At 34.1% G+C, this 24053-nt stretch overlaps 1 long non-coding RNA gene across 14 annotated transcripts in view; it reads right to left on the bottom strand.

Annotated features, from left to right (window-relative positions):
- Positions 1 to 24053, bottom strand: part of LOC137488231 (uncharacterized) — a 235286-nt gene that overhangs the window by 190923 nt on the left and 20310 nt on the right. For 8 of the 14 annotated variants that reach the window (XR_015515389.1, XR_015515391.1, XR_015515382.1 and 5 more), the window contains one exon: positions 18623 to 18687. This is a non-coding gene — a long non-coding RNA (uncharacterized LOC137488231). Of the gene's footprint in view, positions 1 to 18622; positions 18688 to 22217; positions 22363 to 24053 lie in introns of all 14 variants that reach the window. The other 6 variants (XR_015515387.1, XR_015515385.1, XR_015515390.1 and 3 more) reach the window with 2 other exon arrangements.

The raw sequence follows: 24053 nt of genomic DNA, 5'->3' as shown, positions 1-24053 counted from the left end.
CACTATTTACTAAGCTGAAGGAAAATGAAAGAATGAATGAACGAATGAATAGTAACCGTATTTTACATCTCTACTTACTGTATGTCAATATTGTTATAATACCATGCACTATAAAAATGCCACACAATTTTTTCATGTTATTCCAACACAAATCGATTAAGTTAATTTAATGTTTTTTTACAAATTGAAGTGAAATGAACATAAAACTATTAGGCTGTCCCAAATAAACTTCAAGAAATGTGTTAATTCAGCTTATGTTAAATAGGTAGTTTCTTAAACAATTACTGCAAGAAAATCTGATACCACAGGAGTGGTGTAGCTATTATTATTAGCAGCGTGTGGAGAGAAATAGATAAAAATAGTCAATGGAAAGTCCCTACTGTGGATGGGAAAAACTACTTAAAAAAAACTAATATGATTGTTTGAGCTATATACAGTGCAGGGGTAAGTGTGAATGAGTGTGTGTGGATGTTTCCCAGAGATGTGTTGCGGCTGGAAGGGCATCCGCAGCGTAAAAACTTGCTGGATAAGTTGGCGGTTCATTCCGCTGTGGTGACCCCGGAATAAATAAAGGGACTAAGCCGACAAGAAAATGAGTGAATGAATGAATGAAGAAGCTAGCGATTGGTTCATATTTTACATTTCCGTCCAGAGAGGTCATGTTTTGATCCTCGATTGGTCTCATGCTGTCAAGTGATGCGATTTCACAGGTCAGAGTTCACCAAGCTTGAACTTTCCAACCCAGCGATTTGCGAAACTTGCCACCCGAGCTTGCGTTTCCGGTCTGACACATTCGCATGAGTATGAATGGAAGTCTATGGGGAGAAAAGTCCAGTGTGACCCCAGATTCACTTGTTTACTGCCACCTGCCTTTCATTTCTGCTGATTGCTGGTCCTATATTTGAGGGTGTTTCGCTTCTCCTCTTGCCAGAGTGTTGGGTTCCTTACTGCTTTCTTGTCGGTCTATTGCTTGCTTTATCTCTGTATTTTCTGTCCAGTTCTCTGGAGCCATTCTGGATTTGGCCTGCCCTGGAGAATCGATCCTCTGTCTTGCCAATGCCCTATAGCTGTATTACCAGGTCTAGACCAAAGACTTGCTTTATTTTTGACAGGAAAATAGCCCACTCCTGATTTTCTTTATCCTGTGGTTGTGCTAATTTTTGTTGGAATTTATCCTATGTTGTGACCAGTTCCCTGTGGTCCATTCTTTAGTTTATTTTTACTAAAATCTCTGGATTTCAGCAAGTTGCTTAGTCTTTTTCTTTCTGCTTATTAAATTAAAGCTTATTGATTTGAACTCTTCTGCTTTTGGGTTCTTTATACAGACACCCCTGACACTTTGGGAGATCCTTTAAAAATGTTGGATTCCACATAATCGATTTGTCCTGAGACAACATGAAGGAATTGTGTGGTGTTTTTAATAGTGCATGGTAATGTCAATCACAATATTGACAGTAAGTAGGGATGTAAAATAGACTGTTTATTAATTTTCCTTCGACTTAGTCCCTTATTTTCAAGGGTTACCACAGCGTGATTAACTTATATAACTTATTAGTTGTTTTTTTTTACAAATTTAAGTGGATTGAACATAAAACAATTATGTTGTCCCCCCCAAAAAACTCAAAATTGTGTTGTTTCAGTTCATTTTAAACAAGTAATTTGAACAAAGGGCGAGGCAGTGGTGCAGTGGGTAGTGCTGTCGCCTCACAGCAAGAAGGTTGCTGGGTCGCTGGTTCGAGCCTCGGCTCAGCTGGCGTTTCTGTGTGGAGTTTGCATGTTCTCCCTGCTTTCGCGTGGGTTTCCTCCGGGTGCTCCGGTTTCCCCCACAGTGCAGAGACATGTGGTACAGGTGAATTGGGTAGTGTGTGTGTGAATGTGTGTGTGGATGTTTCCCAGAGATGGGTTATGGCTGGAATGGCATCCGCTGTGTAAAAAACTAGCTGGATAAGTTGGCGGTTCATTCTGCTGTGGCAACCCCGGATTAATAAAGGGACTATGCCGACAAGAAAATGAATAAATGAATGAGTTTGAACAAACAGCGAACATTATTTTGTGAGTGTGTAATGGGCTCTGAGCTGCGATTAACAAGAGGATGTTATATAATGATGTATAGCCTGATGTGAGCTGTCACAGTCAAGCGAGAGAGAGGGCAAATCATAACAAAACCAAACTGATTTACTGTCGTCACGGCTAATTAATACCTGCCACATGATAAGAATCTGTGTGAAATATGGTACACGCGTATCTCATTCCTCAGCCGAGCAGGCATTCAAAGTTTTATTCACTTTTGAGGTTTTTTTATAGCAACAAAACGTCAAAGAGAAGAAAAAATGATTTGTTTCAGGTAAAGTGGATTGAGGGAATTTGTATAATTATGTACTCGAGCTATTTCGCATTATGCTATATTATTTTGGTAATATGTTTTATGCTGATTGCAGTGTTTGCCAGCATAGCAATTTTCTAGTTTATGCTGCGGTGCCGCTCTGCCATCATGCAAAGACTCTGTAATTTAGTCCTCAGAATTTATGCGCACAAAATTGTGCTTAATGTCTTCATTTTAGGGTTAACTTTACTCTCTGTTTCGTTATTTCTACAAAGGTGTTTTTGTCTCGTCTAGAAAGTACATATTATTGCTTGTAAGGTTTTAGAAGTTCACTAAGACTGCATTTACCAAAATATATTTTTTAAAAAAACCTCAGTATTTTTATAAAATAATGTTATCATTTAAAATCAGTTTATTGTCAGTACATTTAAAAAAGTCATTTTCTAAAACATAATAAATTAATGTGAAACAAAGGTAACTTATGAGCATTATAACTAAGAATTATTTGGTGTCTGCTTCTGTGTTTTTGTAATAAGCTATTGCTGAATTAAATTCTACATTTCTTTAAATGATATATTATGTATATATATATATATATATATATATATATATATATATATATATATATATATATATATATATATATATATATATATATATATATATATGTGTATATATATATATATATATATATATATATATATATATATATATATATACACACACACTACTGGTCAAAGGTTTGTGGTCAGTTTTTTATACATTATTAATTTTATTTAATACTTTAAATACAATTATTCTGTTCATCAAGGCAAAAGTTATTAATACGTATTTATTAAATATGTATTTATTACTTATTGTATGTAGTTTCAAATGAAATTATTACTCTAGTCATTATTGCTTTTATTACTATAGCATCAATAATAATATGATTAATAATAATAATAATATTAATAAAATAATAAAAATAATATTAGAGTGATTTCTGAAGGATCTTGTGACTCTGATGAAGCTGTTAATTCATTATTAAATATCTACATAGAAATAAGAATATAAAAGATTAGAATAAAAGTAGTTTTTAATTTTTTAAACACCATTTTAAGGTCAGTATTATCAGCCCCTTTAAGCAATTTTTTTAACAGTCTACAGAAAAAAAAACATTGTTGTACAATGACTAGCCTAAATACCCTAACCTAAGTTAACATAATTAACCTAGTGAAGCCTTTAAATGTCACTTTAAGCTGTATAGAAGTGTCTTGAAAAATATCTAGTCAAATATTATTTACTGTCATCATGGCAAAGATAAAATAAATCAGTTATTAGAATTAGTTATTAAAACTATTATGTTTATAAACGTGTAAAAAAAAAAATATATATATATATATATATATATATATATATATATATATATATATATATATATATATATATATATAAATCTGAAATTTTCATATGCGTTTTTTTTTTTTTTTACATTTTTACCCCTCCTAAGCACTTAATTCTCTGAGCACTTACAATTCCTTTATGTAATTATTACTTCTTGTGTGTATTGCCTCTTCTTGTTGAATCGCTGAATACCTCCTCCTCAATTGTAAGTCGCTTTGGACAAAAGCATTTGCCAAATGATTAAATGTTTTTTAATATTTAGAAATTAAATTATTATTTTTAAATTTAAATTATTAATTAGAAATTAATATTTCTACTTTTCAGCTTTTTTTCCATTTTACAACATGAGAAAGGAAAAAGGTGGCGATTAGAAAGAACACACCAGCAATGGCACACAGACATGACATCATGTGGCAAAAAAATATCAATTAATAATTTTCTTTCCAATTAAGGGTGGAACGCAGGATGAGTCTAACAGTCAGCCTGTGCGATGACCTCATCACCCGATTACAATGATCCATTGAAGGCCGCGGCCTCAGAGCTACATGGCAATTGGTGTCCATAAGTTTAATTTGGCATTTTACAGCTATTAGGTCACACCAGTTCTGTGCCACGGCTGAAGGTGGAGAGAGAGAAAGAGAGAGAGGCCGTTGCAGAAAAACATCTTCACACATCTTGACTGTCTGCTGTTTTTTAATTGGTTATGAACAAGAAAGGTGTGCTGGCTAAATTAACTTTAGTAATAGTTATGATTGTTTTTTTGTCCAGAGAAAAAATGTTGTTATGTCAACACGAAGGGATTGTTTGATTTAGTAATTTTGCAAACATTTTCGGAATGTTATTTAGAATGTTCTAAGCATTCTGAAACTAGTAGTAACATTTAAAACATGACAAACATTACACTAAAGCATCCTGCGAATGACTTATAAATAACGTTTCTGTGGTTTTAGAACATTAGAACTATGTGTGTCTAGAACATTACTGAAAATTAGATAACTTGTAAAAAAAAATTAAACTTCTGTCATTATTTACTCATCTTCTGCTTATTCCTCTGTCAAACAGAAAAAAAAGATATTGTGAAGAATGTTGAAAGCAACCCAGGCTCATTCTGAAAACGCACCCCTATATACATTTTTGGAGATCACCAAATACATCCCAGGAGTTTTTCGCAGTTTTTGTTTTCACAAATCCACCAAAGGTGGATGTGTATGCTTTTTGAGATCTCAAATTTCTCTTGCAAGTGCCATTCATGCCTGCTGTTCTCATATAAATCCACCAGAGGCCGCTGTCGACTGAGTGACCAATCCTTCTCCTTCCCTAAACCCAACCGAAAGTGTTTTCAAAAGCACCAATTGACCCGTACTATAGATGTCAATGACTGTAATTTATCAATTTTAAAATATCTTTTTTCAGTGTTCAACAGAAACTCATAAAGGTTTGAAATTAACAGAGAATGTTCCTTTTTGGACAAAATATCTGTATAACAATAACAGAAGAACACTTGTCAACTGAGTTTGTTGCAACACAGGCTCATTGTGAAAACGTAGCCCCATATACATTTCTAGAGAGTGAAAATTATGTAGTGAGAGCTATGTATGGCTGCATTTCGTCTTTAAAATGAACGCTACGGGAAGGTATGATGCCGCCGATGGCTTCTGTTTCTTTTCCAGCTCCTCCGTGTGGAGTTTTTTTCCATTGTTACAAGTTTGTACAGTGGCTTGCCATGTACATTGGTGGACTAGAGTTGACCGAGATGATGGGGTTGAGTCCAGTGAAGAACAGTTTCAGAAAGCAGGTAAAACATAAACAAAAGCCAAAAAAATTAAATAATAAACAAGTAAATAACAAGGTGAGAACGTTGTCAGATCTGAAAACATGGTAAAAATCAGGCAAGGGCTTTTCTGTTTCTGGATTGCTTTTGAAAACACTGTCGGTTGAATTAAGGGAAGTCAGTCAGTCGAAAGCAGCCTCTGGTGGATTTGCGTGAAAACAGCAGGCGTGAATGGCACTCGTGAAACAAATTTGAGATCTCAAAAAGCATACACAGCGGCCTCTGGTGGATTTACGAAAACAAAAATTGCAAAAACTGCAAAAAACAAAACAAAATGTAGCTCCTGGGACGTATTTGGCGCTCTCCAGAAATGTATATAGGGGTATGTATCAATATTGAGCCTAGGTTGTTTTTTTCTGCTTGTAAAATGTTACATTTGTTAATTTAAAAAAATTTGTTAATTTACATTTTTTTCATTTATTTATGGTTGTAAATAGCGTTATAGGACCTCGATCTCTGATTTAACATCTTTTGATGTTGTAAATTCAGCTCTAGAGCTTACCAAAGTGACTTTTATTGACATTTCAGTAACTTGAAATAATATAATGTACAAAAAATGATATATAGAGACATAAGTGAGTAAAATAACAGAAAATGTACTGGCAGTTTAATACAAGTTTTTTTGTAGCGTAATATACAGCACCAACACAAACAATATATCACTTTTAACTATTAAAAATGTTTATACGTCACCTTTTTTTTTTTACTTTTCAAGGTTAAAAGTTGGAAGAAAGGTCATGCAATTCAAAAGCACAAATAAATGTGGAGAAATTAAAAATAAAAATATGAATCACAAAATACGGAAAACTATTAATTTATAAATATTTTGAAAGTGCGTACAGTACATCAAGTTTTCTATTTTGATGAATGTACATCCTAAAACATCACTACTTTATTTGAACTGTTAAACATTCCCTTTACTCATGAATTTGACCTAATCTGCCTATTTAATGTCCACTTATCCCTTAAATGTACATTTGATATTTTTATTATTTTTTATTTTTCCACTCTTGGTTCAATTCTGGTGTCTACATCTCTGCGATCGTGTGTCTTGGCGTATTGAAGCTGTTTAAATAGTCCTTGAAATGTGGATTTGCAGCTCGGTTCTTTAGTTTCTCTAACAATCACACATAAAACTGATTTGAACGTGAAATAATAACATTTTTAGTCCAAGACAAACATGATGGGGAGTTCAGGAATGATCTGTCACGGCTATTACGCTGTAATTGAAAGGCAAACATTATTTTTACCTCAATGAAAGTGGTGGCTTAATGCAATTACTGGAGTGATGTGTGATTTCCAGGCATTTTAAGTACTCTTCTCGGTGTCTCTTTCTCTCTCTTTACGATCTGCTTCATAAAGGATAACGTTTTGCCTGAACGCTGCCCAGACTCTTCTCATGTGAGTAATAAGACTATATATACTGTGTGTGTGCGTGTGTGTACTGAGGGTAATTTTCAGCCACATGCTCTCTCATGCACTCGGGGTATATTTAATCACATTTATTTAATGCACGCGTATCTTTAAATAACATCAGTGGCCTGCAAATATACACTTCACAACAATATCAAGTGTCAACACTTCTTATTTAGAATGAATTATTTAACCAAATACATGTATTAGGATAGGTATGTGTTTAATTGCACCTATATGTAAAATGACCTCTTAACCATCCCATAAATCAACTCATGCTCTTAAATAGGCAGTTCACCCGAAAATTAAAATGCTTTCGTCATTTATTCACGCTTCAAATGTTTAAAAACCATTTTTCCTGTTGAACACAAAATGAGATATTTTGACAAATGTTGTAAACCTGTAACCATTGACTTACTTAGTATTTTCCTACTATGGAAGTCAGTGGTTACAGGCTTTCAGCTTTCTTCAAAATATCTTAAAAATAGTGAGTGCATTTTTCAGTTTTAGGTGAACTATTTACCCTTAAAATCTTTCAACCTCATTTGCATGTGTTGGGATTTATTTTGATTCAAGTTTGAACAAATAATTTCACTAAAGTTTCACTAAAAAAATCCTAGCTTGACCAGCAAGTTTGCTTTTATGTTCAGAACAAAGAAATATGGAAATGTTCACCTATGCTGTGTTAAATTTGTTTCTTTAAGCTTTTCTATATGAGTATTTACTGTAAAATTTTAGGTCATATATGGATAAACTCAATCATTGAACCAGAAAGTTTTTTTTTTTTCTTTTTTTTTGTCCACAGAGAATGAGCAAAGAGATTTGTTCGCTCGTATTACATGAATGCGCTTTCCACTTGTAATACTGCGCTTACGACCTTTGTCAGTGAAATAACGCCATATGTGCGTACGTTCATCTCGCGAATGTACTGTCTTCTGCTATTTTCATCTATTAGCCACTTTTTGGCTGCATGTTAGGGTTTACTGCTTACTTTTTATTCAATATTTGACCCATTGTTGGGTTATGACAACCCAGCATTTTTAGTGCCGTTTTGTGCTTTTATTGAATGATGTTCATTCATTTATTTATTCATTCATTCAATCAATCCATCCATCCAGCCATCAATCATCTATGCAGTCATCCATGCAATCATTTATTCATTTAATCTATCATCCATCCATGCCTCCATTCATTCATTCAGTCATTCATTCATCCATCTAGTCATCCATCCATTCCATCCATCAATTCATTCATTCATTTATTCAATCCATCCATCTACACATCTATTGATTTATTAATCTGTCAATGCATTAATTCGATCCATCCATCAATTCATTCATTCGTTTATACAATCCATACATCCATCCATCCATGCAATCATTCATTCATTTAATCAATCAACCATCCATCCATCCAACCATTCATCCATCCATGCATTCATTCAATCCATACATCTATCCATCCATCCATCCATCTATTCATTTATTAATTCATCCATCCATCCATTCTTTCATTTATTCATTCATCCATTCATTTGTTCAAATAATCCAACCATCCATCAATTCATACATTCATCCATCCATCCATCTATTCGTTTATTCGATCCATCTCTCCAACCATCCATCCATCCATCCATCCATCCATCCAACCTTCCATTCATTTATACATCCATTTTTTATTCAATCTATCCATCCATCTATCCATTTTATAATTTATTCATTACATACATCCACCCGTCTATGCATTCATCCACACATTCATTCCTTCATTCATTTCATACATCCATGCAATCATTCATTCATTCAATCAACCAACCATCTATCCATTTATTCATCAATACATGCATTCATTTGTTCAAATAACCCATCCATCTATCCATCCATCTATTTATTTTATTCATTTATTCATTAAATCCATCCACCCGTCTATGCATTCATTTATTCATGCATTCATGCATTATTTAATCAATCAATCAATCAATTTATTCAATCAATCATCCATCCATCCATCCAGCCATCCATCCAGCCATCTATAAATTCATTTATTTGATTTAGTGTAGCAATGGTTGTTTTTTAGAAGTCCTGTTAGTAGTAACTAAGTATATACAGTACATATATTTTTCTCACCATTTTTGATGTTTATGTGTTAAAGATCTGTCTCTTTTTTATTCCTCGACTTTTACATAAACATTTTGTGGTGTCCTATGCATGATATTAAACTGTGTATGTGTATATAATAGGGAACAGGCCAGTTAGATGACTTATCAAACATTTAAATATCTATCAAAAAAGCAAGCAAAACTCGTCAGGTGTTTGGTCAAAAGTTCACCAATTTCTTGTATCATGTTGCAAAGATTTCTCAACCTTGTTTCCTTCTCTTTTTTTTTATAACATGGCTGCCACACATCAAGTAAGTAGTAACATGATTCTAGCTGGCAGTAAACTGTGTTAACTCTGACCTGGGAATTTTCTAATCTGTTTGTACTTGTCATCCGCTGGTTTCCAGAGTAACCCTGACTATTTTGTCACATACTGGAGCGAATTAACCTCTACTCACTTTCAACCAGTGACAGGTTTTGCTTTATTAAATTGGCACCAGGTTTTTCCCACTTTTTTTCTCAGTTGGCAAACGTGTCATTATACGCTGGAGATTTAACCAATTATTTCCACTGCTGCCTATTTTAAGACCTGTTTTCGGTAATTCTGACTTTATGCACCAGATATTACGTCCGAATATTGAAACGGTCTCCTTATAAAACGTATGACTTTCCAAAATGTATCTAATAATGCAGGAATGCAGAATTTAATTGCTTTTCATGCTATTGTGAATTATTTGTATAGGCTGACGAATCAAATCATTGAGTCACACTTTAACAATACAAGAATGAACTACTTGTGAAGCATTTATAATCATAGTTCAACATTCACTAATGCATTACTCATTCATTCATTTTCCTTTGGCTTAGTCTCTTATTTATCAGGGGTCACCAAAGCGGAATGAACCAACTATTCCAATTTCACCAGCCTGATCTCACGAGGAAACACAAGTATTTTACGTTATGTCAGTTTAGTGGCTAATTCATATGCATTCGTACGAGTTCAGTCATACGAAAATGTATGATTTTAAAAAGAAGGTGTGGCACCAAACCCCACCCCCTAACCCCAACCCTCATTGGGTGATGAGCAAATCGTACTAAATTTTACAAATTAGATCAGACGAATTCATACGAATTAGCCACTAAATCAAAAAGCTACGAATTGCTGTGAGATTGCATTGGTTTCATGCAGCGGATGCTCTTCCAGCCGCCAATGTTGTGCAAGTTATTTCCCAACTGTTATACATTACAGATAACTTGTTACTGTTATTTAAAAGTAATCCCTTACCTTTCAATATTACTGTCTCAGAATTGTTATATGTACATGACTCTTATATAACTTTTTAGTTACTTTCACCAAAATAACTACAGAACTCAACATTCTAAAATTACGACATGTACTGCAGAGCTTTTTACATCCAGTAGAATGCGATATAATGACTGTGACCTATCCAGGCTACTAACAATATATGTTGTTATTTTACTGACAAATGTCGTGAGCGCAGTATTACAAGTTAAGAGCGCATTCATGTAATATGACCGAGCGTGCCGTAATACGTGCCGCTTTTCCGCTGCACGTTAGGGCTTACTGCGAACCGGGCTGAGCCAATAGTCTCGAGCTCAGAGGCTGAAACCATTCCAATAGCCAGAGGGAAATTAATAACAACACATACCTATATTCTCTAACCACGAACAGAAAATAGAACTTTTTATAGGTATTTTTTATTTGTTAATGTCTTGCGAGCGAAAAGTTTGTTGAAACGCAAGCGTTACAGAACATGTACTGAGTAAAATATTACTGAAAATGTAATTCCTTATGTAACGGAGGCCAGCTTGTAAGTGCTGTGCAGGTAAACCTCAATCCTCTGACCTCTAAAGGTGCTCTAGTGACAGATGCTAGTGGCCATGGTCTTTAGCCTCCTTGTTAGAGCAACCAACTCCCATGCGGAAAGTCGCCGGTTCGATCCCAGCTCGGAGTGGGTTGGGTGGTGTAGGACCGGCAGGGTTACATTGGTGCCATGACCCGGATGGGAGTGAGGTTAAGGGGGATGAGTGTAACGGAGGCCAGCTAGTAAGTGCAGTGCAGGTAAACCTCACTCCTCGGACCTTTAAAGGCGCTCCAGCGACAGATGCTAGAGGTCATGGTCTTTAGCCTCCTTGTTAGAGCAACCAACTCCCATGCGGAAAGTCGCCGGTTCGATCCCAGCTCGGAGTGGGTTGGGTGGCTTAGGACCGGTGGGGGTTACACTTACACTACTGCGTTAAAGGAAATAGTAATACGTTACTGTAATACATTAGTTTGAAACGCATTACTCCCAACTCCGCCAGCCGCTACCCAGTACTGGGAAACACCCATACATTCTCACATCCACTCACACACTTACACTACGAACAATTTAGCCTACCCAATTCACCTATACCACAAGTTTAACTTAAACTAAGCTATTGTCACCAAAACACCCTCAACAATATTGACTACCTATGATTTCAAAGTAAAAAGTAAAATAAAAAAACGAACAAAAGCAGAGGTGTGAATCACATTTTGTAAGGAGGTATGCGAAGGAGTGTGCATGTTTGTGAGAGTGAGCTTTTAGAGAGGCGGAGTGGTCCTGGAGGAGATCCAGCTCAACTTGACTTGGCATGTGTTCAGCAATGATGTAATGAACTGGCAAACGCTTGTTGATTTCCTCTTGTTCAGCAGGTGAAACATAACAATCATCAGATCCACTTCACGCTTAACTTTCTCCATCCAAAAGGGTCTCAGCGCTGTTATTTTACGCCTAACACGCTCATGACACCTTGTTTTGCTTTTTCTCACACCCAACCATTCACTCCCAATCCAATCTAAGATGCTTGATGTTAAGATTAATGGCAGAATTGCAATTAACCGTTCCCCTTTGTAGTCGCGCACAAGAGGCTTTGACAGGGTTTACATAAGCTGTAAGCTGCGTTTTCATTCCAAACACACTCATCATGAGTCACCGTGTTGATGTGCAACAGTTTACAGAGTTACCAGGTGCATTGTTGCTCGCAAACACACTCGCCCGCCCAGCTAAAGAAAGGCCCATTCACGTTCACAAGAGGCGAGCTTTGGGAAACCGCTGCGCCTAATTCTGCTTTTGTGATAAATTGCGCAGAAATCTGCCGAGTAAACAGCTTCAAAGGCAAAATCAGAACAAAATAAACCTGGCCAATCAGTTATAGTAATGATTAAGGGGCGCGCATAGTTTGGCATGATAGATTTGAGGCTCTCACACATGCATGTGTATGTACATAGCGATCGTTGACAGACGCATAACAACACCCTGAATGCACAAAACACACTGGCATTCGCACACCCACACACATTGAGGTGGATACGGTTATATGTGCAGAGCTGGATTTTTGTTTGAATTGCTGATATCGATTGGTCTGATTGATGAGAAGCACCTGAAGATTTATTTGTGGAAATAGTAAATAAGCATTCACGAGAACTGATCAAATAGAAAACTGCCGCACCTTACACACCTAGCAACACTCACAAAATCATTTTTGCTGCTTGTTCAAACTACTTATATTTAAAATGAGCTGAAGTTAAGTGAACTTAGTCGATTTGTGTTTGTGTTCACAGCATGAAGGAATTCTGTGGAACCCAGCATTATTTACAGAAAAAATACAACTCAATAATGTATTAACCGCTCTATAAATGAGTTAGAATAAAGACCAATTAAACATTTTTAGCTTCATTTTGGTGGTGAGACTTATGTTTAATAAGGCTTTTAGGTAACAATTTAATATAAGGACCAGTTCACACTATTAACTAGTGGTTCATTACCCTTCTATTAAAAAGATATTGGCTGATTATTAGTACTTAGCAAGTACATATTCTGCACAATCACATGCTGCATCCCTAAACCAAACTACTACCTTAATAGCTACCAATAAGCAGCAAATTAGCAGTATATTGAGCTAAAAGTCATGGTTAGTGGTTTATTAATACCTTAAAATAACCTTAAAATAAACATTCAACACCCTGAATGCACAAGACACACTGGCATTCGCACACCCACACACACATTAAGGTGGATACGGTTATTTTTTTTGTTTGAATTGCTGATATCGATTGGTCTGATTGATGAGAAGCACCTGAACGCAGATTTATTTGTGGAAATAGAAAATAAGCATTCACGAGAACTGATCAAATACAAATCTGCCGCACCTTACACACCTAGCAACACTCACAAAATCATTTTTGCTGCTTGTTCAAACTACTTATATTTAAAATAAGCTGAAGTTAAGTGAACTTAGTCGATTTGTGTTTGTGTTCACAGCATGAAGGAATTCTGTGGAACCCAGCATTATTTACAGAAAAAATACAACTTAATAATGTATTAACCGCTCTATAAATGAGTTAGAGTAAAGACCAATTAAACATTTTTAGCCTCAATTTGCTTGAAAGACTTATGTTTAATAAGGCTTTTAGGTAACAATTTAATATAAGGACCAGTTCACACTATTAACTAGTGGTTCATTACCTTCCTATTAATAAGATATTGGCTGATTATTAGTACTTAGCAAGTACATATTCTGCACAATCATATTCTGCATCCCTAAACCAAACAACTACATAATAACTATCAATAAGCAGCAAATTAGCAGTATATTGAGCTAAAAGTCATGGTTAGTGGTTTGTTAATACCTTAAAATAACCTCAAAATAAACATTCAACACCCTGAATGCACAAAACACACTGGCATTCGCACACCCACACACACATTAAGGTGGATACGGGTATTTTTTTTGTTTGAATTGCTGATATCGATTGGTCTGATTGATGAGAAGCACCTGAACGCAGATTTATTTGTGGAAATAGTAAATAAGCATTCACGAAAACTGATCAAATAGAAATCTGCCGCACCTTACACACCTAGCAACACTCACAAAATCATTTTTGCTGCTTGTTCAAACTACTTATATTTAAAATGAGCTGAAGTTAAGTGAACTTAGTCGATATGTGTTTGTGTTCTCAGCATGAAGGAATTCTGTGGAACCCAGCATTATTTACAGAAAAAATACAACTCAATAATGTATTAACCGCTCTATAAATGAGTTAGAGTAAAGACCAATTAAACATTTTTAGCCTCAATTTGCTGGAAAGACTTATGTTTAATAAGGCTTGTAGGTAACAATTTAATATAAGGACCAGTTCACACTATTAACTAGTGGTTCATTATCTTCCTATTAATAAGATATTGGCTGATTATTAGTACTAAGCAAGTACATATTCTGCACAATCATATTCTGCATCCCTAAACCAAACAACTACATAATAACTATCAATAAGCAGCAAATTAGCAGTATATTGAGCTAAAAGCCATGGTTAGTGGTTTGTTAATACCTTAAAATAAACATTCAACACCCTGAATGCACAAAACACACTGGCATTCGCACACCCACACACACATTAAGGTGGATATGGTTATGTGTGCAGATTTTTGTTTGAACAGCTGATATCGATTGGTCTGATTGACGAGAAGCACCTGAACTAAATTAATCAATAAGCGTTCATGAGAACTGATAAAACAGAAGGTGATGAAAAACTGCCGCACCTTACACACCTTGTAAACTAAATACAACTAAATTCCCATTCAGTCACTGTCAAAAAGTGATTATCTGCTGTATTTAAATGATTTAGAATAAAGAAAAAATTTACATTTATCACTTCGATGTGACCATAAGACATTTAATAAGGATTTTAGGAGGCACTTTAGTTTAGGGACCAATTCTCGATATTGAGTGACTTATTTAAGTGCCTATTTTTAAGATATTGGCTGCATGATGCAGTATTCTGTATGATAATATCCTGCCTCCCTAATCCTACACATTGCCTAACGCCAACTACCACCTTAATAACTATTAATAACACAAATTATAAGTTTATTGAGCTAAAAATCAAAGTTAATGGTTTGTTGATAGTGATAATTGTAGCTTAAAGTAAAGATTTAACAGCCTGAATGCACAAAACACACCGGTATTCACACACCCTCACACACATTAATGTGGATATGATTATATGAGTAAAGATGGATTTTTGTTTGAACTGCTGATTTCTGGAAATTAATAAATACGCATTCATGAGAACTGATAAAACAGAAGGTGATAAACCACTGCAGCAACTTACACACCTAAAAACGAAATACAACTGAATTTTGCTGTAAAAAAAAATATTATCTGCTGTATATAAATGATTTTATAATAGAATCTGCATTGAAATGCTGCATTATTACATTTATAGCTTTATTTTGGTGGTAAGATTGATGACTTTATTCCATTATTAATAGTAATATCTGCCAGCAATATTGAAAATATTTTAGTGTACCTTGTATGCCAGTCCATTTTTTAATTAATCTGTAAAAATAGATTATTATTGTAGCACTGTAATAACATTAAGATTAAGATATTATGATAGAAGTTGATTACCAACATGATTTGCATACAGGTCTGTTGTGAGCATATATATGTATTCTTTTATAAAATAATAATAATAATAATAATAGTAATAAAATCCATATAAATATACAACAATAACAATGATACTAATTGATTGCATATAATAATAAATAAATAAATAAGATACATTTCTATTTTATATCAATGATTTAAATAATAAAAGTCTAATTCATTTATTTGGTTAGACAATTGTGGATGATAAATTTGTTCTAAACATTCATTCATATTTTTATCAGCTTAGTCTCTATTAATCTGGTGTCACCACAGTGAAATGAATCGCCTACTTAACCAGTATGTGTTTCACCTAGCGGACACCCATCCAGCTGCAACCCATCACTGGGAAACATCCATATACACTCATTGACACACATAATGTAATAAACTTAAATATGACTAAAATTTAAAAGGCAACTTGCTGCAATTTTTTTTTTAACCCAGGCTCATTCTGATTATGTACCCCTATATACATTCTTGTAGAGAATAAATTACGTCCCAGGAGCTACGTTTTATTTTAATTTTTTTTTAATAATAATACACCAGAGGCCATTGTGTACCCTTGTCAGATCTCAAGTTTCTATCGCGAATGCTGCTCGCACCTGCTGTTCTCACGTAAATCCACTAAAGGATGCTGTCGAATGACTGGCTTACTGACTGACCAACTAACCAACCCCACAACCCTCCTTAAACCCAACAAATAGTGTTTTCAAAAGCACCAATAGACTCGATAACACCAGGGGTGTTGCTAGACATAAAGCTCTACTGGGGCACAGCTCACTTTAAAAAAATAAATAAATAAATAATAAAAATAAAATTATTTATATACAAGTGGTGCATGTTCACAACCGGGACCCCGGGAGCAAAGAAGCACATCAGCAAGCAGGAGTGGTGCATGAAGGTGGCGCGCGGGTATGTTTTTTCTGCGCATATGCTCAGTTTGCTTTTTGATTAAACTACATTGCTTTTACCAGCGTTGAATCAGCTGCATAGAGAATAACACCTTTATTCTTGGATAATCACTTTAAATAAATACACTTGCTTATAAAGTAAATCGTATCTCAAAGCATTTACTGGAGCACTGGCGATTTTTACTGGGTCCAGTAAATGGGGTCTATCGACGCCCCTACATCACACCCTAAATTAAGTCAGCGTTGAACTAAATTGGGCTCAATGTTAACTATTTATGTAGCTACATGATGCATTTTAATGCACAAAGGAAGTTTAATACATGACTGCGCAATTTTAAACACGCTGAACAAAATGTGAATGGCTTTAAGTTTAATGTTAAACAACTTCCCATAGGAAATAGCTACATGAATGCATCAAGTTTTATGATTAACCTACAAACTGACATATTGACTAACTGCCGAATATGTTTTATAAATTTCACCATGTTTAATGTGTTCAGCTTTCTTTTTTATTTAGTTTAATGCATTTAAATCCTATTTTAATAATAATAATATTAAAAAATCTTAGGCACCCTGACTGACTTCTCATCTTGTTCATGTTCATATTGTGTCCATTGAAGCGGAAAAAAAGCAACACGTTTCTAATGCTAGCTGGTCGGCTTATGCGTCATCGCCAAATAAACGCTGTCTTAGATTATGGGGTTGAAAGATGGCCTCCTTTCTATCACACAGGGCAGATAAGTCTATCAACGAATCAGCCTCGCAGGAAGGGAGCTGCTTAAAAGCTCATAAATGTCTCCTTTTCTTCACTTCCTTTTTGCTTAATCTTGTCCCTCTGGGCAAACGGATGAAACGCTTGCACTTTTGCAGAACCTTAAGCCAGAGCTAAGCAGTTAAAGATACATACAGTCGAGCGAAAGCCTGAAGTAATTTGAAAATCCATATAGCGCTTTGTAATTTGGTGTAGTTTGCAGAGATCAATAATTATCAATTAGAGGGATCGGACAGGAATATTTCTGCCTCGGCTTGCTTTATGTCTTTTTAAGTGTTTGTTCTGGCTGTAGTTCAGTCTTAAATGTTAGTCAGTGCTACATTTTAATGCATTTAATTGCAGTGCTTTTGCAAATCATCATTTGATTTATATGCTGGACGGTCGGTCAGCCAGACTGAATGCTTTCAGCAGACTACAAGCACGAGCATACAATCTTTAAAAAGAGTATCAAGCAGTTATTGGGTGTTTAAATCACTTTAAATCAATGGAAAATAAATAAATGAAGAAGGAATGCACTGTAAAAAGTATTGTTGAATTTTCTTAAAATTAATAACATGTTGCCTTAAAATTTGTACGTAAATTAAGTTAAATCAGCTTAACTGTTTCAAGTTACAATGGGTTTACTCACTTTTTAAAGTACTGGCTTTTTATAATGTACTGCTTCATTAACATACAGTATATTTAGAGTGTATGCAGACTGTAGTATGCAAAAAGAGCATTAATTATATTAATATTTTACTCAATTTTAAAATAGATAAATAAATAAATAAATAAATAAATAAATAAATAACATTTGCATGTGTGTGGGGTGGGGGGGGTGGGGGGGGGGGAAGAGTTTGATATGCTATATGTAATTTAAATTACTTTTAAATTAATTCCGCAACATAGGCTCCTTCTGAAAACGTAGCAGTATGTACATTTATGTAGATCGCGAATTCTGTAGCCAGAGGTACTTATTGCTGCCTTTCATCTTTAAAATGAACGCTACGGGGCGGTATGACGCCATTCCTTTTCGCGCTAGCAGCTGACCGCTAGCCTTCGAACGGGTTAGGTCTGTTCATTAAATAGCTTATTTGTAATCAAAGTCAATTCCATGGCACTGTGGCATAGAGTATTCCATGTCTTAATTGGTTGCATATTTTTATATATATATGTATGTCCTTTGCTACTTAAATGATGCGTAAAGGGTAGAATTTGCAAGATCTAACTTAAAATTTTCAAATTAAAAGGATGAAAATACCAACAGAGGCTCGTTGTGAAAACATACCCCTATATACATTTCTGGAAGCACGAATTATGTAGCCAGAGCTATGTATGGCTGCATTTTGTCTTTAAAATGAATGCTACGGGGCGGTGTGAAGCCGCTGACAGCTTTTGTAGCTATTCGCGCTACTGGCTGACCACTTACCTCTATGTGGACGGCTTTTCTGCTGTTGCCAGTTTGCCTAGTAGCTCGCCACGTATGTCTGTGACCTTGAGACACAAAGAAGAGTTTACTGCGACAACAGGATTTGATTCCAGTGAAGAACAGTTCCAATGCAGGTAAAATAAAAATAAAAAAAAAAGTCAAAAAATGAAATAAACAAGTATATAACAGGTTGAGAATGTGGTGAGAAGGAGACTGTCGAGGTTTTTTTTTTTCTGGATTGCTTTTGAAAACACTATCAGTTGGGTTTAGGAAAGGGGGTGGCTGGATTAATCTGTGCTTTAGAAACCACTATTGCCTGGGTTTAGGGAAGGGGGTGGGTGGGAGTATCGGTCAGTAGGTCTGTCGGTCAGTCAGTCAGTCAGTCAGTCAGTCAGTCAGTCAGTCAGTCAGTCAGTCAATCAGTCTGTCAGTCAATTAGTCAGTCAGTCAGTCGACAGTGGCCTCTGGTGGAATTACGCGAGAACAGCAGGCACAAATGGCACTCATGAGAGAAATTTGAGATGTGAAAAAGCATACACAGCGGCCTCTGATGGATTCGCGAAAACAAAAGCTGCAAAAAAACGTAGCTCCTGGGATGTATTTGGCGCTCCGCAGAAATGTACATAGGGGTACGTAATCAGAATTAGCCTGGGTTGAAAAATGCAACACTGTAAATGTTTTTTTGCAGAGCATGGTTCAACTGCTATGGTACAGAGTATTCCCATTGCACCATTACAAGTTGAATGTCTTCAATTATTCAACACAGGCTCATTGGGAAAATGAGAACCGAGAAATGCTTGGTACATATGGCTACATTTAATGTGTAAAGCGAATGCATATGGATGTTTTTTTTTTCCAGTGTGACATTACAGTAGTGGGAAAGCATTGCAGGTCGAATCTGAACTTGCATGAGCAGCACAGTTCTGACTGATCGCCTCAGTTTAATTACGACAGGCGCTGAAGCAACCCTGAAGCTTCATATGTTTAAACACTACATATTTTCTCACCACTTTCAGATGCATGACGCTTAGAATTTAATCTGGCAAATCTTGCGGAATCCCATTTTCCAGTCCAATTTGAAATAATCTACCAATGTCTACAGTCGCTGCAAGTATGTGCAGGATGGACCCCACAGCAAGACTGTTTGTGATACACAGCAATGCTCAAATTAAGCAGTTTGGACGGGGTTTGTGAGTGTGGTAAAACCAGCAGCCTAAACCCTTCCTATAGGCTTCTGTTTGAACAATGTGTAACATAAGCATCAATCTCTCTTCAAGGCAATAAATCACACTTAAAGCATAAACTACTGGCAATTATAACCACAGGTTGGTTATATTCACAAATATATCACTTGTTTTGACAATAAAGATGGACTTTCTAGCAAAAAATTAGTTTTTATTTGTTCAAACTACTCATTTAAAATGAGCAGAAACAAGACAATTCTTGAGATTTCATTCGGACAACCTATTTTTTTATGTTCAATCCAAATAAATTTTCTGAAAGTGTTAGGTTAACCTAATAGATTTGTGTTGGGACAACATGAATGAATTGTGTGGAACCCTGCATTTTTGACAGTGTAGTGTGATTGTTTTTGACTTGCAACTTAAAGTAATCAAACAAATTGCATTGCAATGTTGTTTTAAATAAATTGTTACTTTTTATTATCTGCTTTTGTGAAAATTACAGGTCATCGTAAAATAAAAGCATAATAAAAGTGCAACATAATAAGTAATTTTTTTTGTGTTACATCACAAAATTGTACATAATAGTACCAATGTAATTTTAAGTTAAGCATAACTGTACTGATATACAGTATATAGTAAAACAAAATATCTAAATAAAAAAAATAATCAAATAATAATTAATTTATTAAACATTAGCATTGCTTTCTTTGGTACATTAAAGTGTTATAATAATAATAATAATAATAATAATAATAATAATAAATTACATAAATTAAATTAAATTAAATTAAGGGGTGATTAAATTAAATTAAATTAAATTAAGGGGTGATGCAGTGGCGCAGTGCTGTCGCCTCACAGCAAAAAGGCCGCTGGGTCCCTGGTTCAAACCTCTGCTCAGTTGGCGTATCTGTGTGGAGTTTGCATGTTCTCCCTGTGTTCGCATGGGTTTCCTCCGGGTGCTCCAGTTTCCCCCACAGTTCAAAGATATGTGGTACAGGTGAATTGGGAAGGCTAAATTGTCCGTAGCATATGAGTGTGTGTGTGGATGTGGATGTTTCCTAGAGATGGGTTGCGGCTGGAAGGGCATCCGCTGCGAAACTGTGCTGGATAAGTTGGTGGTTCATGCGACCCCGGATTAATAAAGGGACTAAGCCGACAAGAAAATGAATGAGTAAATTAAAATAAATTAAATTAAATTAAATTAAAAATTTAATTAACTTAGCCCAGGGTGGGCTGGTTGGCATTTCTGTGTGGAGTTTGCATGTTCTCCACGTGTTGGTGTGGGCTTCATCCAGTGCTCCAAACACAAACACATGCGCTATAGGTGAATTGAATAAGCTAAATTGGCCATAGTGTATGTGTTTAAATGCAAAAGTGTATGAGTGTTTTCCAGTGTTGGGTTGTACGTAAAAGGGCAACATATACTAATAAAAAACATATATTAATACACTAGAAAAGTTGGCAGTTCATTCTACTGTGGCGACCCCTGATAGAGACTAAGCCAAAGGAAAATGAATGAAAGAATGAATGTAGCATAATTCTAAGTTGGGCAAAACTACCGGTAAATTTACAAAAACAATATATAAAAATAAAAAATAAAAGAAAATATTTTTTAAGTATTGAAATTAAATTTAAAAAATTAGCATTGCTTTCTTTAGTACATTAGTGTTATAATAAAATACCAATATTACATAATAATAATAATAATAATGATAATAATAATAATAATAATAGTTTTTTAGGACATTAAAGTGTTCTAAAGTAATTAAATTAAATGAAATTAAATGAAATTAAATTTAATTAAATTATATGAAATTAAATGAAATATTAGGATTGCTTTCGTTGGTCCATTTAAGTGTTGTAATAAAATCATAATATTAAATTATATTAAATTATAATAAATAATAACAATAACAATAATAATAATAATAAATAAAATTAAAATCAAAATGAAAATTAAAGTTAAACAAAATACAATAAAACACAACATTGCTTTCTTTGGCACATTAAAGTGTTACCATCATTTCTTATAGCATTTGTTACTTAAAATGTTAGAACAGCTGTTTAAGCAAGACTGCACCTTTTTATTTATTTAATATAAAATCTGCCAAACATAATCATATAAATCAAATATAAAATTACATTAATAAAATGAGGTGTTGACTGCAAACATTTCCGAACAAAGTGCACACTTTCTAGTAAACTGCTGTTTTGTGGTGATGTCGTCATCGGTTTAGAACGTGTCTGTCATTGATTAATTGGATTATTATTACAAGATGTTTCCCAGGAACAGTTTTTTTTAGCCCTGTCTTGCTCTTTGGTATATTTGACACGTAAACAAGCTCTTAAATGAAGCGTCGATTGTTGAAGGTACGACTGCATGAAGTGCCAGGGTGAAGAAAAAAGCTCACCGTTTCAACTATTGAAAAGAAGACAGGAGAGCGTGTTCAATCCTGAGCCACCAGCACCTCTTACAGCAAACATAGAAAACAGTTAAAACAGTTAATGCCCACTGACAGATTGTCATGTTGTAGATTCCTTGACATGGAGCGTCATCTTTGGAAAAGAAAAGAAAAAATTGGGAGAATGTTTAATGGAAAATATGAACACTTGATTCTATTGTTTTTAGGTCTTAGTTTAAATTCAGGTCTTTAGGTCTTTATAAGTTATAAGTTAGATATTATATATATATATATATATATATATATATATATATATATATATATATATATATATATATATATATATATAGAGAGAGAGAGAGAGAGAGAGAGAGAGAGAGAGAGAGAGAGAGAGAGAGAGAGAGCAAAACAAAGCGTACAAATAAAAAATACAATATTTAAAATTAAATTAAATTAGATTAAACATGGTTTCTTTGGCACATTACAGTATAATAAAATTAAATTTATAATAAAAAATTTAATTAAAATAAGTATGCTTTCATTGGCACATTGCAAAAAAATAACTTGATTGGCACATTACAAAATTAAATTAAATTAAATTAAATTAAATTAAATTAAATTAAATTAAATTAAATTAAATTAAATTAAATTAAACATGCTTGCTTTGGCACATTACAGTACAATAAAATTACATTTATAATAAAAATATCTTAAATAAAATAAAACTAAATTAAATTAAGCTTGCTTTCTTTGGCACATTGCAGTATAATTAAATTCAATTAAATTTATAATTTATAATAAAAAAAATTACTAAATTAAATAAAAAATAAATTAAATTAAGTTAAGCATGCTCTATTTGGCACATTACTGTATATTAAAATTTAATTTATAAATAAAAAAATTACAAAATTAAATTAAATTACTTTGGCACATTACAGTGTGATAAAATGTAATTTATAATTTAAATTTTCTAAAATTAAGTTTAATTAAATTAAACATGCTTTCTTTGGCACAATAGAGTATAATAAAATTTAATTTAGAATAAAAAATGTAATCAAATAAAAATATAATTAAATTAAACATTAGCATTGCTTTCCTTTGGCACATTAAAATGTTATAATAAAATAAAATATAAAAAAATAAATAATAATAATAATAAATTTAAGTAAATACAAACAGATTAAATTGGCATAGCTTTCTTTAGCACATTAAAGTGGTATAATAAAATAATAGTAATTAAATAAAATTAAACATTAGCATTGTTTTCTTAGGCACGTCAAAGTGTCATAATAAAATAATAATAATAATAATAAATGTAATTAAATTAAACATTGTAAGATTCCTTTCTTCCTTTGGTACATTAAAGTGTTATAATCATAAATCATGTTGCAAATTCTTCAAAATGTCATCTTTGGAAAAAAAAAAAAATCAGAAGAACATTTAATGAAAAGTGCAAACACTTGATTTCTTTATTTTTCATCATTAGGTCTTTTTTTAAAAAGTGCATTCTTTCTGACGTGTTAGTCTGCATCTGCACATGTATGTAGGCATAGGCATGTTTGTGTTTGTATAGATGAGCAAGTGTTTCACCCGCTAGCTCAAATTTTGATTTACATGTTCCTGTTCACACCTAGAGCTGGTCGTATATCATGAATGACAGGCGGAGACCGAGATGCAGCAAGCACACTCAGTCCACAAACAACCCAGCATTAATCCAGCCCTATAATTGTTTCCAATTTATAGTTTAGCGTTGCCTCCGAGCGGATGAGGCAAATGCTTGCACAATCTGCCAGCTGAGGTGTTTGGATACGCAGTGCTCAATGCAGGCATTCTTTAAGCATGATC

The sequence above is a fragment of the Danio rerio genome, chromosome 18, assembly GCF_052040795.2.
Source record: "Danio rerio strain M-AB ecotype USA chromosome 18, GRCz13ab, whole genome shotgun sequence".
Taxonomy (NCBI): Eukaryota; Metazoa; Chordata; class Actinopteri; order Cypriniformes; family Danionidae; genus Danio; species Danio rerio.
Note: the sequence above shows the minus strand (reverse complement) of the source record. Positions and strands in the feature narration are given on the sequence as shown.